The sequence below is a fragment of the Strigops habroptila genome, chromosome 4 (genome assembly GCF_004027225.2).
Source record: "Strigops habroptila isolate Jane chromosome 4, bStrHab1.2.pri, whole genome shotgun sequence".
In the NCBI taxonomy this organism is placed as follows: Eukaryota; Metazoa; Chordata; class Aves; order Psittaciformes; family Psittacidae; genus Strigops; species Strigops habroptila.
The window spans coordinates 57,538,123-57,557,519 of NC_046358.1; the positions used below are offsets into that span (position 1 = coordinate 57,538,123).

Here is a 19,397-nt window from a genome sequence, read left to right on the forward strand (position 1 = left end):
AGAAACAGGCTGTCAGAAAGAACAGAAAAGGACAGATGATATGACTAAGCTTTAAGAAAACAAAAGAAACAATAAAATCACAATGCCTGCAGAAAAGCAGCATGTTCATTAGCCATGCGGAACAACTGGAATTAAAAGTATGAGTTATGGAAAGAGAGCAGTTATTGAAAGAATATACTGATTTCAACAAAAAATCATCAAGAACTTCTCAAAAGCATTAACAATGGCCAGTTTAATATGGTCTTATGCAAGAGAGGAAGAAACACCCATAATGAACGAATGGATAGAAGAAATTGCCATTTGTGAAAAGTAACAATGAGAGAATCTGGGGAAACTGAGGGAACATTAATGATGTATCTGACAGAGCCAGGCAATCAACAACTGACTTGAAAACAGACATACAGCTATCAGTCATATTTTAAAATAAACTCATGAATCAGCATGGTTATCAGCCTGCAGCAAAATAAGTCATGATAACTTTCCAGATCATGCTTTAATGAGGCAATGGGTGCAAAGCAGATGTGAGACAACTACACAGAGACAGTGCAATGAAGGACTCATCTGCACTGTGGGTTTGCCCGGGATGAGTGAATCATTTACTGGGTCGATGACTCAAATCACATTCTTTTCACCTCTGAAGCCCTTCAGTTTTTGAATGATGTGACTCCTCTGGCTTTTGGAAGTGTATTAGTCTTCCAAGAACATACTTTTTATTGCAGCACCTTTGAATGTCTTTCTGCAAATAGGCTACAGGTTATACCCTTGGCCCTCATGGAGAATATCAGCTGCTGAAGATCTTTGCTTGTGTGCCCTGCTCTGAGATTAGGAGACAACCCTTATGCTGATGTTGATGAGAGTCTTTTTAGGACAATTCCGTGCAGTCTGGTAGAGGCCACGTTTCACATGAGTTCTGAATTCTTCTGGCCCACACCCTTCTCCCTGTGGTCAAAAGGGCTGCCGAGCACCTAGGAGCGGGTTGGGTAAGGGACAGACCATCATCTTCTTTCAAAACTTTCTTTGTTGTGCCCGCCCTACTATCCCTGTGCAAGCCTGCTTTTGTTCACACAGCCTCATGTCACAGCTGCCCCCAGGGAAGATCTCTGTTGACATTAGTCAGGAGGTCCAGAGTTAGCCTTCTGCTTCAGGCTTGCCTAGAAATTGCTTGCAGTTTCCCTCCTTCCCGCTCCCTGGGGATTTGAAGTCAGACTTTGAAGATATTATTTTCCTTCTGTATTTCAATTTTAATAACATTTATTTAAAAAAAAAAAAAGGTATTCTTGGTTCTGTTTTGTTTAGGTAGCATCATTCTCTTCAGTTCTAGTGCCATTTCATAATGGAAATCACATTCACTTCCAAAGTTTACATTTATTTTAGGGTATTTTGAAGTGTAATTTTTTCCAACTAATCAATCTGTAGACTGTACTTTTCAACTGATTTTAGTATGCTACCCACTGTGATTACTAATTTAACAAGTTTCTGCTCTTGATTGAGAAACAAAGAACATACAGGATTAAGACTCTTACATAAATTTCTTCTTTCCTTTCAGGGATTGCTGGACAATGAGGAATATAGAGCTGTAAGTCTTTGGGTGAAGGAGCAGATATACATGCATGTATGTATGTATGTATTTATGTATGTATGTATGTATCTGTGTTTGTGTGTATGTATATGCTTGGAGCACATTAATAATTTTGAATTTTTTAAAGCATGTGTGATGAGTCCTTCAATAAAATAAATATAACCATAGTAGATTTCCTAAGCATTCTTTATGTGTCTTATGATAAATAATGAATTAAAGTAACTGCTGTGTTCCCTTTACATTTCTACTTTTTTTGCCATTTCATATGTGCTCTGTTGAATGTTCTTGTTGTAAACAGTGGCTGCTAATGACACCTGTCAATGGCACTGATTTGGCATATGAGTATATGAAAGGGCATATATTACAGAACCTCTTTACTATTATACTCCAGCATATTGAAAGATGATTTCTGTTTTAATTCAGCTTCATCTGATGATAGAACAGTTCCCTACCCTTAAACTTTTGCATTTACTACAATGTTTTTTTACTTGCTACAGTGAATGCTTCAGGGTTTAATTGCACTTCAAATTACAGAATAGACTAAAAACTGCAGAGCCTGGCCTGGGACAACAGGGAGTTTGGCTCTGCAAAGGGGGCTGACAGCTCCATCGATCCCTGTAAGCTGACTGACCTGTAAGGAAGCAATGGCAGAAAACGATTCCTGCAGTGCAGTAATAAACAGTGAGGGCACAGCCCTGGAGGAACTTGAGTTAATTCTATTCTGGCTTGAGAAGTTTTTTTGCTAACGTCTCTATTCAGGAACAATACTGTGGAGGGAAATATAAAGAGGTTTGATTTATTTGGGTTTTGGTAACTTTTAAATTGAACCGTATTACCTGATAATTCTATTTCATCTGTGTCATGAAAGCACATCTTGCTGTAGGTACTTACTGAAGTAAAACTAGTGATAAAGCAAATGCCCCAGGAAGAAGTTTTCCGTTTTTTCCTTATTAGAACAAAGAGTACACTGAGCATGCAAAAAATATAGCTCTGGTTTAAAGTAATGATTTTTATATCCTTATGTATTTCAAGGCAACTGCCTTGTGATTTGCAAGTTGAGATTTCACTTTTTTTCTAGACTCACACAGCCTCATGCAGGCAGCCCAGTGGCCAGGACATGACTAGGAAGATGTCAATGAATACATATACTTCATATATATACTTCAGCTTCCATCTTTCACAAGACTGCATCCTTTCTTTTATCTCTGACTGACTGCTCCGAAGCATTCATTCAGACAAATACCTTTGCAACGTTATTGATCTGTCAAGTTCTGCAAAAGCAAAGCACGATTTCTGATCATGCTATATCCTTCAGGCCTTCTATGATACGTATGTGATACAGATGTGGCAAGGGACAGTCACATTTTGTCTCATTTCCCAGAAGGCTGCAGTATTGCCGTCATTTAGGGCAAAAGATAGGTTAATAAGCCATCTATCTCAAGGTTTTAATATACTTGTCCTGGGTTCAGCTATAGCAGTCATTTTTCTCCTGCTTAGTAGCTGGTGCAGTGCTGTGTTTTTTAACTTTCAGCCTGGGAACAACGCTGATAACACCGATGTTTTTAGTTGTTGCTAAGTAACGTTTATTCCAACCAAGGACTTTCTCAGTCTCATGCTTTGCCAGGGAGGAGGGGAAGCCGGGAGGAAGCAGAGACAGGACACCTGACCCAAACTAGCCAAAGGGGTATTCCATACCACAGCACGTCATGCCCAGTATATAAACCGGAGGGAGTTACCCGGAAGGCCCAGATCACTGCTCGGGTCGGGCTGGGTATCGGTCGGCGGGTGGTGAGCAATTGTATCCTCTCCCCTTGTTATTTCACTAATCGTTATTATCATTGGTGGTAGCAGTAGTGGTTTTGTGTTATACCTTAGTTGCGGGACTGCTCTTATCTCAGCCCGTGGGAGTTACATTCTTCCCATTCTCCTCCCAATCCCTCCGGGAGCGGAGGGAGGAAGAAGGGGGGAGGGGGGGAGTGAGCGAGCGGCTGTGTGGTTCTGAGTTACCGGCTGGGCTCAAACCACGACAGTTCTTTTTGGCGCCCAACGTGGGGCACGAAAGGTTGAGATAATGACAGATCTGACCAGAGTGTGTTTAATCATATTTGTGATAAGCATTCATTGTTACTACTCGTCACAATGGTGATTATTTGGCTCTCAGACTTGTTGCGCTTGATCTCAGAATTTCAGCATGTTGTACCTTACTTACAGCCACTATTTGCTGTTTTAGCGTTTATCGTCTGGGGGGCCTGGGCTAAGGTTCTTGTTTCACTGTACTTCATGGTAATGACTTGTAATACAATAGACTCATTGATCATGAAACTGGTCTGGTTTGTGCTTCCAGCGTGGCCATCACCACTATACATTGGGAGGTATATAATGAAATATTTTAGCAATTGCATATCTTTTTTTTTCTCCTCGGGGGGTAAACTTACGAAGGAAGCATTCTCTTTCACCCCCCGTTCCCCCACCAGCCTATTTGCAACAGCAGTTGAGAGTTCTGAAGGTTTTAGATGGCCTTTGAGTACCCTTGAAACCTGCCTGCTGATTGTGCTGGGGATCAGCATGTTGGCAAACATACGGAGTGTGTTTTACCCACGGCCATCCCGTCGTAGGAACATCCTATTTCGTTTAATGTCAAAAATTCAGCAGTATCAGGTTCGAATCTGGTCTAGGGTTAGACGACGATATAGGAGGACCACCAGGAGATTTTCCCTGAGGCTGGACAGTTATGAGTGGCAGGGTGTGTGGGATAGTATGGGCAAGTACCTAGGCCAGTGGGCCCCTCCAGTGCTTTGGAACTTCACCACTGAACAAGTGCAACATCCGGAAAAACTAGTAAAACACTTAAACGAGGTGTGCTGTCGTCCTGGTTATACCAGAGAGGGACAAATTTTGGCAACATGCTGGGGCTTGGCCTATGCCTACAGAGCCCTGCTCAACACTATCCAGCACCTTCAAAGGGAAAAAAATGTCTCTGGATCTGATGGCAAAGCAACAGACAACGCAGCTATGCCAACTACAAGCACAGCAGCTACTCAGACCCTGACCACAACAGTCAACACAGCTACTCCAAGTACAGCAGCTACATCAACCCCAGTGACAAGCACAACAGCTACTCAAACCCTGACCACAACAGACAACGCAACTACTCCAACTTCAAATACAGCAGTTACACCAACCCCAGTGACAAGCACAACAGCTACTCAAACCCCGACAGCAACAGACAATGTGGCTACTCCAAGCACCGCAGCCACACCAACCCCAGTGACAAGCACAGTAGCTACTCAAACCGCGACAGCAACAGACAATATAGCTACTCCAAGCACCACAGCTACACCAACCCCAGTGACATGCACAGTAGCTATTCAAACCCCGACAGCAACAGACAATATGGCTACTCCAAGCACCGCAGCTACACCAACCCCAGTGACATGCACAGTAGCTATTCAAACCCCGACAGCAACAGACAATATGGCTACTCCAAGCACCGCAGCTACACCAACCCCAGTGACAAGCACAGTAGCTACTCAAACCCCGACAGCAACAGATAATGCAGCTGTTGGTGTTACTCAACTCCCAAGCACAACAGCTGCACCAACCCCAGCAATAGACATTGCAACCACTCCAATCCTAGTGGCAGACACTGCAGCCACTCCAACCACAGTGACAAACACTGCAGCTAAACCAAATGTCCAGTTTGTGACAATGTCTGTTGCCCCTGTAAGCAAAAGCAGACGAAAGGCACAAAGAGCAACCCGCGAAGCGAAGAAAGATGAAGACCCAGTGCCATTACTATATGCAACAGCACCTGAACAAGAGTTACTACTACGTGGGTCAGAGGAAGAGGAAGAAGAAGAAGAGGTCACTTCTCGACCCCGGACCTCAACCGAACTACGGAATATGCGAAAAGATTTCACCCGTCTTCCAGGGGAGCACATTGTCACCTGGTTGCTCCGGTGCTGGGACAATGGGGCCGACGGTCACGACCTAGAAGGTAGGGAAGCCAAGCAGCTGGGATCACTTGCTAAGGAAGGAGGAATTGACAAAGCGATTGCAAGAGAGAAGCGAGCCCTCAGTCTTTGGAGGCGGCTCCTGGCAGCTGTGAAGGAAAGGTTTCCCTACAAAGACGATATTACGAATCGCTCAGCCAACTGGACCACGATAGAGAAAGGCATCCAGTCCCTGAGGGAATCAGCCATTATAGAGATGATCTATCGTAGGCCGGATTCCAGGAACACATCCGTAGACCCAGATGAAGTCGAATGTACACGACCCATGTGGCGGAAACTTACACGGAGTGCGCCATCATCATATGCCCACACATTGGCATCAATGACCTGGAATGACGGAATATCACCAACAGTGGATTTCCTGATTCGTCAACTCCGAGAGTTCGAAGACAATCTCACCCCTTCCATCATTTCAGCTGTGGAAAAACTGTCCCAGGAGTTCAAACAATTGAGAGACGATTTATCCGATCTATCCAGCTCTCCACGCGTACCAACCCATGTCTCAGCTATTAACAGAAGGCGCCCTACTGCTCGAGAAAGAAAATATACGAGGTACACGCCACGGGCCACCCTATGGTTTTACCTGCGGGATCATGGAGAAGACATGAGAAAGTGGGATGGAAAACCTACTTCAGCTCTGGAGCAACGGGTGCGTGAACTGAAGAGGAGAACAATGGTCAAGGATGATCCTTCCAGGAAAGCTGCTGCTCCAGTCTCTGGCGAGCAGTTTCCCAGATGGAGCGAAAGAGCTGATTTTACTCCAGCTCCTGTGATAAGGAATACTAATCCCTTTCTACAAGACAGAAGTGGAGAATTTTGTGATCACTATTAGAGGGGCCCTGCCTCCAGCCAGGTGGAGGAGAGGGATAATCGGGTTTACTGGACTGTGTGGATCAGATGGCCTGGCACATCAGTCCCACAGAAGTATAAGGCTCTAGTAGATACCGGTGCACAGTGTACTCTGATGCCATCAAGGTATCAAGGGGTGAAACCCATTTCTATTTCTGGAGTGACAGGAGGATCCCAAGCGTTAACTATGCTGGAAGCTGAAATCAGCCTGACTGGGAGGAAGTGGCAAAAGCACCCCATTGTAACTGGTCCAGGGGCTCCATGCATCCTTGGCATAGACTATCTCAGGAGAGGGTATTTCAAAGACCCAAAAGGGTATAGATGGGCTTTTGGTATCGCTGCCTTGGAGACAGAGGAAATTAAGCAGCTGTCCACCTTACCCGGTCTCTCAGAGGATCCTTCTGTTGTGGGGTTGCTGAAGGTCGAAGAACAAGAAGTGCCAATTGCGACCACAACAGTGCACCGGCGGCAATATCGCACCAACCGAGACTCCTTGATTCCCATCCATAAGCTGATCCGCAGACTGGAGAGCCAAGGAGTGATCAGCAGGACCCGCTCACCCTTTAATAGCCCCATATGGCCAGTGCAAAAGTCTAATGGAGAGTGGAGATTAACAGTAGACTATCGTGGCCTGAACGAAGTCACACCACCATTGAGTGCTGCCGTACCGGACATTTTAGAACTTCAGTATGAACTGGAGTCAAAGGCAGCCAAGTGGTATGCCACAATTGACATTGCCAATGCATTTTTCTCAATCCCTTTGGCAGCAGAATGCAGGCCACAGTTTGCTTTCACTTGGAGGGGCGTCCAGTACACTTGGAACCGACTGCCCCAGGGGTGGAAACACAGCCCTACCATCTGCCATGGATTGATCCAGACTGCACTGGAACAGGGGCAAGCTCCAGAACACCTGCAATACATTGATGACATCATCGTGTGGGGTGATACAGTGGAAGAAGTTTTTGAGAAAGGGAGGAAAATAATCCAAATCCTGCTGAAGGCCGGTTTTGCCATAAAACGGAATAAGGTCAAGGGACCTGCACAGGAGATTCAATTTTTGGGAATAAAATGGCAAGATGGATGCCGCCAGATCCCCACAGACGTGATCAACAAGATAACAGCAATGTCTCCACCAACTAACAAGAAAGAAACACAAGCTTTCTTAGGTGTTGTGGGGTTCTGGAGAATGCACATCCCAAATTACAGTCTGATTGTAAGCCCTCTCTACCACGTGACCCGGAAGAAGAATGATTTCAAATGGGGCCCTGAGCAACAACAAGCCTTTGAACAAATTAAACGAGAAATAGTTCATGCAGTAGCCCTTGGACCAGTCCGGGCTGGGCCAGATGTGAAAAATGTGCTCTATACCGCAGCTGGGGAGAATGGTCCTACCTGGAGCCTCTGGCAGAAAGCTCCAGGGGAGACTCGAGGTCGACCCCTTGGCTTTTGGAGTCGGGGATATAAAGGATCCGAGGCCAGCTACACTCCCACTGAAAAAGAGATACTGGCAGCCTATGAAGGGGTTCGAGCTGCCTCAGAAGTGATCGGAACTGAAGCGCAGCTCCTCCTGGCACCCCGGTTGCCTGTGCTGGGCTGGATGTTCAAAGGCAGGGTCTCCTCTACACATCATGCAACTGATGCTACATGGAGTAAGTGGGCCGCACTAATTACACAACGAGCTCGAATAGGAAATCCCAGTCATCCAGGAATTCTAGAAGTCATCATGGACTGGCCAGAGGGCAAAGATTTTGGGATGTCACCAGAAGAGGAGGTGACGCGTGCTGAAGAGGCCCCACCATATAATGAACTGTCAGAGAGTGGAAAGCAATATGCCTTGTTTACTGATGGGTCCTGCCGTATTGTGGGAAAGCATCGGAGATGGAAGGCAGCTGTGTGGAGTCCCCTGCGACAAGTTGCAGAAACTGCTGAGGGAGAGGGTGAATCGAGTCAATTTGCAGAGGTGAAAGCCATCCAGCTGGCCTTGGACATTGCTGAACGAGAAAAATGGCCAGTACTTTATCTCTATACTGACTCATGGATGGTGGCAAATGCCCTGTGGGGGTGGTTGCAGCAATGGAAGCAGAGCAACTGGCAACGCAGAAGTAAACCCATCTGGGCTGCTGCATTGTGGCAAGATATCGCTGCTCGGGTGCAGAACCTGGTGGTGAAGGTACGCCACGTAGATGTTCATGTACCCAAGAGTCGGGCCACTGAGGAACACCAGAATAACCAGCAAGTGGATAAAGCTGCTAAGATTAAAGTGGCTCAGATGGACTTGGATTGGCAACATAAGGGTGAATTATTTTTAGCCCGGTGGGCCCATGACACCTCAGGCCATCAAGGCAGAGATGCAACATATAGATGGGCTCGTGATCGAAGGGTGGACTTAACGATGGACACTATTGCCCAGGTTATTCACGAATGTGAAACATGTGCTGCAATTAAGCAAGCCAAGCGGTTAAAGCCTCTCTGGTATGGAGGACGATGGCTGAAGTACAAATATGGGGAGGCCTGGCAGATTGACTATATCACACTCCCACCAACCCGCCAGGGCAAGCGCTATGTGCTTACCATGGTGGAAGCAACCACCGGCTGGCTGGAAACATACGCTGTGTCCCATGCCACTGCCCGGAACACTATCCTGGGCCTTGAGAAACAAGTCTTGTGGCGACACGGCACCCCAGAGAGAATTGAGTCAGACAATGGGACTCATTTCCGGAACAACCTCATAGACACTTGGGCCAAAGAGCATGGCATTGAGTGGGTATACCACATCCCCTACCATGCACCAGCCTCTGGGAAAATCGAACGGTACAATGGGCTGTTAAAAACTACACTGAGAGCAATGGGTGGTGGGACTTTCAAACACTGGGATACACATTTACCAAAAGCCACCTGGTTGGTCAACAGTAGGGGATCTGCCAACAGGGCTGGCCCAGCCCAATCAGAACTTTTACGTACTGTAGAGGGGGATAAAGTTCCTGTGGTGCACATAAAGAATTTGTTGGGGAAGACAGTCTGGGTTATTCCTGCTTCAGGTAAAGGCAAACCCACTCGTGGGGTTGCTTTTGCTCAGGGACCTGGATATACTTGGTGGGTAATGCGGGAAGATGGGGAAGTCCGATGTGTACCTCAAGGGGATTTGATTTTGGGGGAAAACAGCCAATGAACTCAATTGTACGCTGTTGCCTGCTCTATAACACTTTTATAGCCCACCAGCTAGATATCTTCAGGTCGCCAGCCATTGACCCTGACTTCCCTCCGATCATCACCTCAACAAAGAATGAATTTTGAGGAAACCAGACGAGCTCAGCAGTGACCAGATGAGTTTGGCGGTATCATCAGCAGGCAACAACCCAACACTACATACCGTCCCTCCTGCCCTGAAAGACTATTGCAAGAGATGGAGCCTGACATCATGGACTGGATGAGTTCAGCAATTTTACAGGGATTGGTCCATGGACTAGGGAACGATATCTTTCTCTGTGTGTGGGTGTGGGTGTATATATATGTGTATATATGGGACAGGGGTGATGGTGTGCTGAGAGATGTGGGATCTGAACATGACGTGAATGGTATGGAATAAGGGGTGGATACTGTCCTGGGTTCAGCTATAGCAGTCATTTTTCTCCTGCTTAGTAGCTGGTGCAGTGCTGTGTTTTTTAACTTTCAGCCTGGGAACAACGCTGATAACACCGATGTTTTTAGTTGTTGCTAAGTAACATTTATTCCAACCAAGGACTTTCTCAGTCTCATGCTTTGCCAGGGAGGAGGGGAAGCCGGGAGGAAGCAGAGACAGGACACCTGACCCAAACTAGCCAAAGGGGTATTCCATACCACAGCACGTCATGCCCAGTATATAAACCGGGGGGAGTTACCCAGAAGGCCCAGATCACTGCTCGGGTCGGGCTGGGTATCGGTCGGCGGGTGGTGAGCAATTGTATCCTCTCCCCTTGTTATTTCACTAATCGTTATTATCATTGGTGGTAGCAGTAGTGGTTTTGTGTTATACCTTAGTTGCGGGACTGCTCTTATCTCAGCCCGTGGGAGTTACATTCTTCCCATTCTCCTCCCCATCCCTCCGGGAGCGGGGGGAGGAAGAAGGGGGGAGGGGGGGAGTGAGCGAGCGGCTGTGTGGTTCTGAGTTACCGGCTGGGCTCAAACCACGACAATACTTTAGCACAATCATAAACTACATAAAGCACAGGCTTTCCTAAGACTTTTTAACATGCATATGATTCTATATGTTTCTTTCCAGTATCATTCACACAAGTGGGTGGATTTGCTGCATGCACATGCATCTGTGTCAACCTTTGAAGAAAAAGGATTTCACTGTAAGTTACCTACTTTTGTAGCTACGTTAGATTTAATCCATTCTGGATTTTTTTAGTAATGACCACTCTATACTTTTTTGCCAGCACAGAAATGTTTCCATGGACTGGTCTGTCATTCTTAAATGTGTTTGTGTTGGATAAGCTCTCCTTTCTCTCTTTTGGCTGCTCCATTTGGAGTCTGTGGTTATATGCAAAAAGCATACCATTAAACTAGAAGCTGTAATATTAGTGTAGCCCACCTATACTACTCCCCTAATTAATTAATTTTCACCAGTGTGGCATCCAGTTCTTTATTTGAGATATTCTGAAGTTGACATGAAAACAAAGAAACATGCAAACTCTTGGTGCTGATTTCAGTTACAGCCTCTCTCTTGTTACTGTTGAGATTCCCTTTCAGGGCTTGGGCTGGCATGGACAGATGTCTTTGAAATTAGGGTAGGAGGGTTGGGCTGCAGGCTGATCCGTGGAACACACTGAGCTCATTCCTGGACCTAAGCATGGGTCAGAACTGGGTCTGATTGATCTGATGTGATTGGTATCTCTACAGCTATTCAGCTGGTGAGGTTGGCTTTTAAATGATGGTCAAAACAGTTGTTGTAGGCTCTGTGCTTGTTAGATTAAACTGTTTCCCTCCCACTCCCTGTGGTGGGAATGATGTGGAAGGATAAAGATTTGTTTGTATGATAAGGAACTGTGAAAATGAGAATTGCTATTGAGCAACACAAACCATGATACCGCTAGCATTTTAATTAAAAGGTAAGAGAGGGCCATACTTGCAGTGTGGAACGCAACAAAGCTGTAACAAAAGCATTATCTAGTGACTAATATTTTGTTGTAAATGACAGTGAGACTTAAAAACTGAATCATTAGTGTCTTCACTGTTGTCTCTGTATAATTCATATGCTGGTTTGGGCTAGATTCTTAACTGCCTGTGCATCACTTTTTTTTTTTATCTCTATAGGACTGAAAAATAAAAGTGGTTTTCTAAGGGATTCTGTAAGCTCCGTTGAACTGCAAGGCTCAGCTCACTGATGGCCTGAGGACATCTCAGAGGGCTGCACAGCACCTGGGACTCTGCACCATGCACAGACTCAGGAGACTACATTTAATGTAAAGACTGCTGAACTGTGTCCCTGGTACATCCTGCCTCTCCCATGGTGCTAACCATGGACTGCTGCTAGACTGTGATTATAATATTTTGTTTTGTAGTTTACATCTAATACTGCCTACCTACTTCATAGCAAGCTTTCACTGATGGTATTTTGGTCTTTGGAAGGCTTTCACTCTAAACATTTGAGAAAGCATCTCAACATTGCACATGCCTGAAGTTAATTTAGGCATTTTTTTAAAGGACATGTAACACCAGGTAAGTGAGAACAACTTTTAAAATGGAGCTGCTGATTGTTTTCTTGCAGTGGTGTGTTCTCAGACTGAGACATAAGATGTTCTCCACAACACTTTGAATACAGTAGTGTTTTTTTAAGTTAATGGGATGTTACAGTTTGAAGAAGTATCAGTTTGCTGATAAACAAAGAGACTGGGCAAACACTTCTCTGAAAACATGATTTTACAAAGACCATCTTGCCTTACAATAAAAATCTCATTTAGCTTGTTTTGGACACTTTTTCTGGCAGTTCCACTGAGTTCTATCACTGATGCTGGACAGTTCTCCAGGATTAAGCTTGCATTGACTGATGGTTTATTTTAGGAAAACTGCAGACAGTGGATAAATTGTCTGTTTTCTTACTTATGGTGTATACAAGTAATGAATTAGGGCCATAAGTTGTTTTTTCCCATATGTTATACACTATAGTTTAATGCATGCCTCTGATTTGCCATTTGAAATACTTCTGAACAAAACAAATTAGGAGGATGTCAAAGGCAGGCACTTCAGAGAATTTGAATAGCACTTAAGACTTAAAGGAAAGCTAGGTGTGTCAAAGAAATATAGCAGAGACAAAGGAGTTAATTTGTTTTGGTGGATCATCCCTACATACTTTTCCCAGCCACCAGCAGAGTTATTTCTCAAATGCCAGCCAAGAACTACTTGCAGCTGGCAAAAATCCACAGTTATCAGTGCAATGGAAAAGGGATGAGGAAAAAAAAGAGCAGTGTGGCCCTGCTGATAGTGAGGTGTGGGTTCCTGTGCCCTTATCCAGCATGTAGGAGTGAGAGAATAAATAGTTAACAAAGATAACATTTATACAGTCATTCAGCTCAGCGGTACGTGTGATTATTTCCTAGCTCTCTGCAATCTGTTTTGTGCTGCGGAGTGTATGAAGTTCATACAGGACCTGTGGAGTTCATATATGATGTGGTTTCCCTGAGGTTCATAGAAAGACCATTTTAATTGTAAGTGGTTTTAAACAACTAGCTCTTCAGTTATTTTTGGGTATGACACATTAGAAACACAGAGAGGTTGAGAGGAGGAGAGAGCACAGATGAAATACAGGTAAAAGAATACAGAAATCTTTCAAAATCGTGACTATGTGGTGTTCAGCCTGGAGAAAAGGAAGCTCAGGAGAGTGTTTATCGCTCTCTACAACTACCTGAAAGAGGCTGTAATGAGGTATCAGTGTCTTTTCCCAAGTAACAAGTGATAGGATGTGAGAAGAAATGGCCTCAGGTTGTACTGGGGAGGTTTAGATTGGATATTTTTCACTGAAAGGCTTGTCAAACGTTGGAACAGGCTGCCCAGGCAACTGGCTAGTCACCATCCCTGGAGGTATCTAAAAGATGCATAGACGTGGCACTTAGGGACATGGTTTGGTGGTGGACTTGGCAGTGTTAGGTTTACAGTTGGACTCGATGATCTTAAAGGTCTTTTTCAGCCTAAATCATTCTATGGTTCTATGAGTCTTGCAAACAGAAAGTGATTGTATCTAGCAGATCCCTAAAGCTCCCCAAACCTGTGCAACACAGAGTGAAAATAAGGGATATATCTAGTCCTGAAGTTAACACCTATACATAAAATACGATGTCATAAAGCTCAGCATTTCTATAACTCCTTATTCATTGTGGACCTCATTGTATAGGAAGTACTAATCAGATTCCTACAGACTGAAGAAAATACTCGGCTGCAGAAAAGGATCTTACACATAGTCAAATCAGTCTTGGCTGAACACATACAGGAGAAAGTGAGCCATGGAATATTTAAACTGGGGGTGAATATTGCTTTTCAAAGAGCTAGGAGTACCAGATAGGAAAAGCCATACTTCTGGCTGGTTAATCACCACAGTTAATCTCTGTAGCTTGTACTAAGGAGTCCTGGAAAATCCGACCATTGAAATTGCAAAAAGCAAGCAGCATAAATGCATTCTGATGCCTAACTGATGACTGTTTAATACACTTCATGTCTCTCACTCACCGTGCAGTCTTTTGTGCATCACATACATATAATTACACATAAGCGAAATCAAAGTGTCTGGTTTTCAAGCAAACCTGAGATGTTTTTAAAATTGTAGCTGGGTTCAACTAATACCAAACACATAAGGACCACTGAAAAATAAGTCTGTGCCCAAAGTCTTGCATGTTTGAGTTGCCTAGCTGTTGCCTAATTGATAAAGGCTGTGGAAGCACTTTACCTAAGAAGCAGAAGGATCTGTGCTCCGTTTAGGCTCCTGAATACACGTATGTGTGCCAAGTATGTGTGTATTCGTGTGTGTGCACACAGGCACATGTTCATCTGTTCTTTCTAATGTAAAAAAATTATTTGAACTTGCTGCTCTTTAAAGAGAAAATCCCACCAGGCTGTCCTAAACTGCATGTTACTGCTCTAAATCAGTGGTTATAACAAGTTAACTCTAATGCTGTCCAAAAGTTAAGAATCTGAAATGTGAATATGAGCTAGTGCTGGTACAGTCCTGGTGCGCTGAACACTGCTGGGAAGGCCGGCGCCATCCAGGAGTGTCCTATGGAAATATCCCCATCTAGTGGGTGTCACTGGGCTGAGGACACTCCTCTGATGTACAAGTACACTGCCTGTCCAGTGTTCTATAGCAGTTGCACACCTGTTTTCCTGAAAGCAAAGAGCAAAAGTAGGAACCTCCTCTTATATGAAAAATTATCTCAGATTTCACATGGGTGAAATCTAAAACCACATACAATATTTAATATGGTCTTTCAATGATAGACTGCTTTTCTCACTAAAGGCTGTACTGAGTAGGCATAATAGTATGCCTAAATAAGCTAACATATCTCTGATGGTTTGTCCAGAAACTTCCTGAATGAGTTTTAAATTAAATGGAAAGCACTGAAAAGTTTTCAGGCTTAACATACCCTTCACACAGTTTAACATACTGCTTTTCTCAGATTTTACACAAGAAGGAGTTCATTGGGATTTGAGAGCTGGTATGTTTGTAAATATTCATTATTGTCTTCAAGACAAAACATGCAAGAGCAAAATACAGTATTATCCCGATGTGAGATATGGGTACAAGATCCTCTATTTACTCTCTCCTCAACCTTTTTGAGGGAGTTGTTCTTAGCTGGTGAAAAAAGAAAGTTTGTTCCTAGACTCACTAAAATTAGTAGGAGTTTTGACATTAATAGAGTTAGGGCTTAGTGAGGAATATTTTAGGAAGGAATACAGCATAGGAAAACCCGCAGTACATTCAGTCCTAAAGAAAGTATAGTACTCATGTAATGGTCACCCAATTAATGCTTTCTTACTTGTCTTTCTCAGAAAGGATTAGTGGCTGAAATAGTGTAATAGTTATTTCAGGATGGTTGAATAACATAATGGCATCTAACTAACCAGATGCCGATTGCTGATGTTTGTAAGCAAGGCTTCAGATTCTCCAGCATCCCATCCCTGCTATGAATTTCTGTTTAAAATCCAGGCTGCAGCACATTCAGGGATTTTAGATAGAAGTTGAGAAGTATTTCTGAGAGGAACTGTGCAGCATCTCAGGTGACTGGGATTGTAAAAAATCTTCATCTCTCTTGTCACATTTTTTAATCCTTATCCTGTTACCAACACATATAAAACATAGTTTTACACACAAACATACACATATATATATTCCTAAGAATAGGTAAGATCCTTTCGCTATGAACATATTGATAGATACATATTACTTTCTTATTCAGCTGGCTTGTCACATGTATACATGTTTTTTCTTCTCAGCAAGGTTTCCCTCACAATAGTTTACGTTACAGCCTGCAGGGTGCTGTTTGAAAATGTAGGCTTGAATCCTGTGGTTATGAAACCAGGAGATTAACGTCATTAGCTCAAGACAGGCACGGTGGAGACAGGTGCTGTGCGTGTTTCTCCGCGTCGCTCTGCCAATGCACATGAATCTTGATCTGCAACATTCCTGCTATTCCGGTCCTGGGCCCCTCTTGTGCCAAACTTTATACCTTATTTGTTTATAGTTATAGCAATGTTTACATTGAGGCAGTTCTTTTGAATAGCTTTTGCTCATTTTCAACTTTTGCTTTTCACTCTGCTGGTATAATCCGTCGCGTCCATGGTGCCTGTTATGAAGGGCAGGGCCCAGGCACGGGGCTGGCTGGCACTGAAGTAATCCCATGATTCTACATGATCTGAATGTCAAAAGCAAAGAACCTTGAAGTTAATCATTGCTTACTATGACTGACTCAGGCTCTCCAATCCTTTTTCGTCCTCCGAACTTGTCACTGTGCCACTTGACCTGCTTCCTCAGGGCTGGACTAAGTACCTCCACCATGCATTGTGCAGGAATCTAGTCTGGAAGTGGAAACGATTCTTGCAAAGCTTTAGGGGCCACCTCTGCTCAGTCCAAAAGTCACTGGGGGAAGATGATCCTTTTGAGCTCACTGGACATAAAATTTCATATCTATCTGAGGCAGTTCCTCACCCTTCCCTTCCTGTGCTTGCAACAGAGCTACTTTGTGTTTTAAGTAGAGAGGAGTATCCAGTTTCAGATAAAATGGACATACTTATGCAGGAGTTTTGTCTCCAGGACTGGGAGTAGAGATAAAATCTCCTACCGCCACTACACCTATTCCAAATCTACAGGAGGTCATTTTTATTTCCTTTCATGCCATTCATAACCCCGGGCAAAGGGATAAGGACAGCAGAACCCTGCTGAGCAATTGATGTGTTTGTGCTGCTTTGTATTAAGGAGTAATATTTTTGCATCACCTTAGGTTATACACTTCTGGTATATTGTGTTACCCACAACTTAATCCTTTCAGGATTTTTCTGCCAGCAGGCAAAATGGAATGATAAATTTTGCTCATACTTTGCTCATGTTCTCTACTGCCCCTAAGAACTGATATATGCCAAGTACTTACGACAGTAACAAAGTGCAAGTTTGTCATAGGCTCCAACTGGGCTAGGATGGGCTTTGCAAGAGAGTCCTACGAGGTGGTATCTGGATTTCTAAAACTCTTCCCCTTACTTTCCCCTTGTGTGTCACTGTTGGCACCCAAGTAAAGTCCGTTTTGCCTGTAATGGTAATTGCTGAGTGATTTCTCTGTCCTTATCTCAACCCAGGAGCCTTTAGTTGTATTTTCTCTCCCCTGTCCAGCTGAGGAGTGCAGTGACAGAGCAGCTTTGGGGGTCCCTGGCGTCCAGCCTGGGTCAACCCACCACACTGCTACTAACATTCAGCAGGGTCATTCTCTTGTGCAGAAGGTGCCAGGTATTTACAACTGACACTTTACCAGCAAGACAAACCAGTGTACAGGACCATAAGCCGCAAGATCACATTGGCCGTATTCCTAGTTTGAAGCAGTAGAAGTCTGTATCTTAGTTCCTTAGATCATCCAGCTGGTGGTGCCAAATAGTAACTGCAAAGGACATTTTGTCTGTACTTTGAATGTTTGGAATGTTTGCATAAAGGCATCTTTACAGTTGTTTCTTAGACTCTTTTAAAACACTGTCCTTCTCTCTCTCAGTGAACTTAGCAGGTCAGCTTCTGAAAGTCAGCTGTTGTGTGTTTATGCCTCACACAAAGGGATGTAACCCCTTTCCACTCTGATTTATTTGAAAGCTCACTCTGTGCATGGGGTATAGGAGATACATATAGAGGTACATGGATGCAAAGCAGTGGAAGATCAAGCCCAGGAAATTTTGGCTAGGAGTAATATGTTTACTTCATAAATCATAGTAAACCTTAAGAACACATACACCTGTTCTCTTGGGTGGAGAGTATCTCTGTACCTAGCATTTATGTAACTTATATGACCTGATGTCCTGTCCACGATCTTTAACACAAATATTATGGCTGTTGATGAGTCAGCTTGTGACCTCCTTTTTCTGTGAAGTCCAGTAGTTAAAAGTATTTAGCTTGGAAGAAGATACCTGTTTTCAAATATAAAAAGGGGGGGAGGAGTGTAAGGGAGAAATGGTAAAGGAACACCGTGTTATGTTTCAGTGGCCAAACAGTGACCTATAAAATGTGCTGGTGAGAACAGAAAATGTAATGCACCAATGACTGCAGCCACAGTTTGTTTTCATTCTTTTTGATATTTGATTATAAAGGTTAAAGCAGGGGCAAGGGAGTGCTAACCTGAAGTGCTAGCTTTCCTATGGCTCCCAGCCACATAAGTTGGTGCTGATTTGAGAAGGTCAGGGTCTTTGCTGGCAGGCAGGAGGCGATGAGGAATAAACCCCAGGAAAGCCAGTTTTTACAACAGTTACGGATAGGGCTATTTTAGGAAGTGTTTTGCCCTGTGCTAGAGTATGCCCGCTGTTCCCATGGGCTTCGTGCTTCCCACTGAGAGATTGCGACAGACTGCTGCTTGCACAAGACATGGGTTTTGCTGAGATAGGCTGCGCAGATGGCAAAGTGCAAGTATGACCAGTCAGGGTGGGGAAAGTATTATGAGGGTGAGTCAGGCAGAGGGAGGCACGTGGAGAACAGCACACCTAACCATGTTTCCTTCACTTGGACTCCAGGACTGGTGGATTCATGGCTAATGCAATTCATCCAGGCACCCTGACAGTCATTCTCCAGAGCATATAATTCATATCTTTGGTCACTAGAAGAAAGCACCTAAATGTTATATGCTGGGTGAACACTGATAAGGACCTGGCTCCAAGGGCAACTGCTTAAGATTACTACTTTTCCACATTTCCACTTATCAGAATAATTCCTTAATTTGGTTTTAGGGATGAAGGCACTTCTATATGCATGTTTATGGTAAAATCACGGTATGAGAACGAATATTAATTATATTGTCAAGAAAAAAAATGTGTTTAGTCTCTGGTGCAGTAAAGTCAATCAGTGTGATTGGTTTGTTTAGTATTTTTAATATTTATTCAAGTTTTAAAATTCCTCTAATATTTCAACTTCAGTGTGCAGTTGAAATATTAGAGGAACAGCTCACCCTGTTCTGAGATCTGCTGTCCAACAAGTGTGACTTTGTCTTGTTTTGCTCTACTCAAGTATACCTCATGAAATCTCCTGAAGTATTCCCAGTGCAACTGTGGAGGTTAATGGTTTGCTAAGACTCATTAAGAAAATTAAATCCTCTTCAAAGAATTACAGCCAAACATTCTGCAAACGTTTGGAAACACGGCTGCACTCTGTCCCCAGTTGCTCTTGTGAAATCCTGCTGTAGTGAATGGAGGCTACATGTGAGGACAGGGCTTGACTACAGCCTGTTCGTGCTGGCCAAGCAGTTACAGCT

The 19,397-nt window shown here is 43.9% G+C and overlaps 1 protein-coding gene across 9 annotated transcripts in view; it reads left to right on the forward strand.

The window, feature by feature from the left end:
- Nucleotides 1–19,397, forward strand: part of MICAL2 (microtubule associated monooxygenase, calponin and LIM domain containing 2) — a 132,228-nt gene that overhangs the window by 11,075 nt on the left and 101,756 nt on the right. For 7 of the 9 annotated variants that reach the window (XM_030485217.1, XM_030485216.1, XM_030485224.1 and 4 more), the window contains 3 exons: nucleotides 1,547–1,576; nucleotides 10,700–10,775; nucleotides 11,737–12,141. The gene's annotated coding sequence lies outside the window, so the exon portion shown is untranslated. Of the gene's footprint in view, nucleotides 1–1,546; nucleotides 1,577–9,918; nucleotides 9,931–10,699; nucleotides 10,776–11,736; nucleotides 12,142–19,397 lie in introns of those variants that run through there. The other 2 variants (XM_030485222.1, XM_030485220.1) reach the window with 2 other exon arrangements.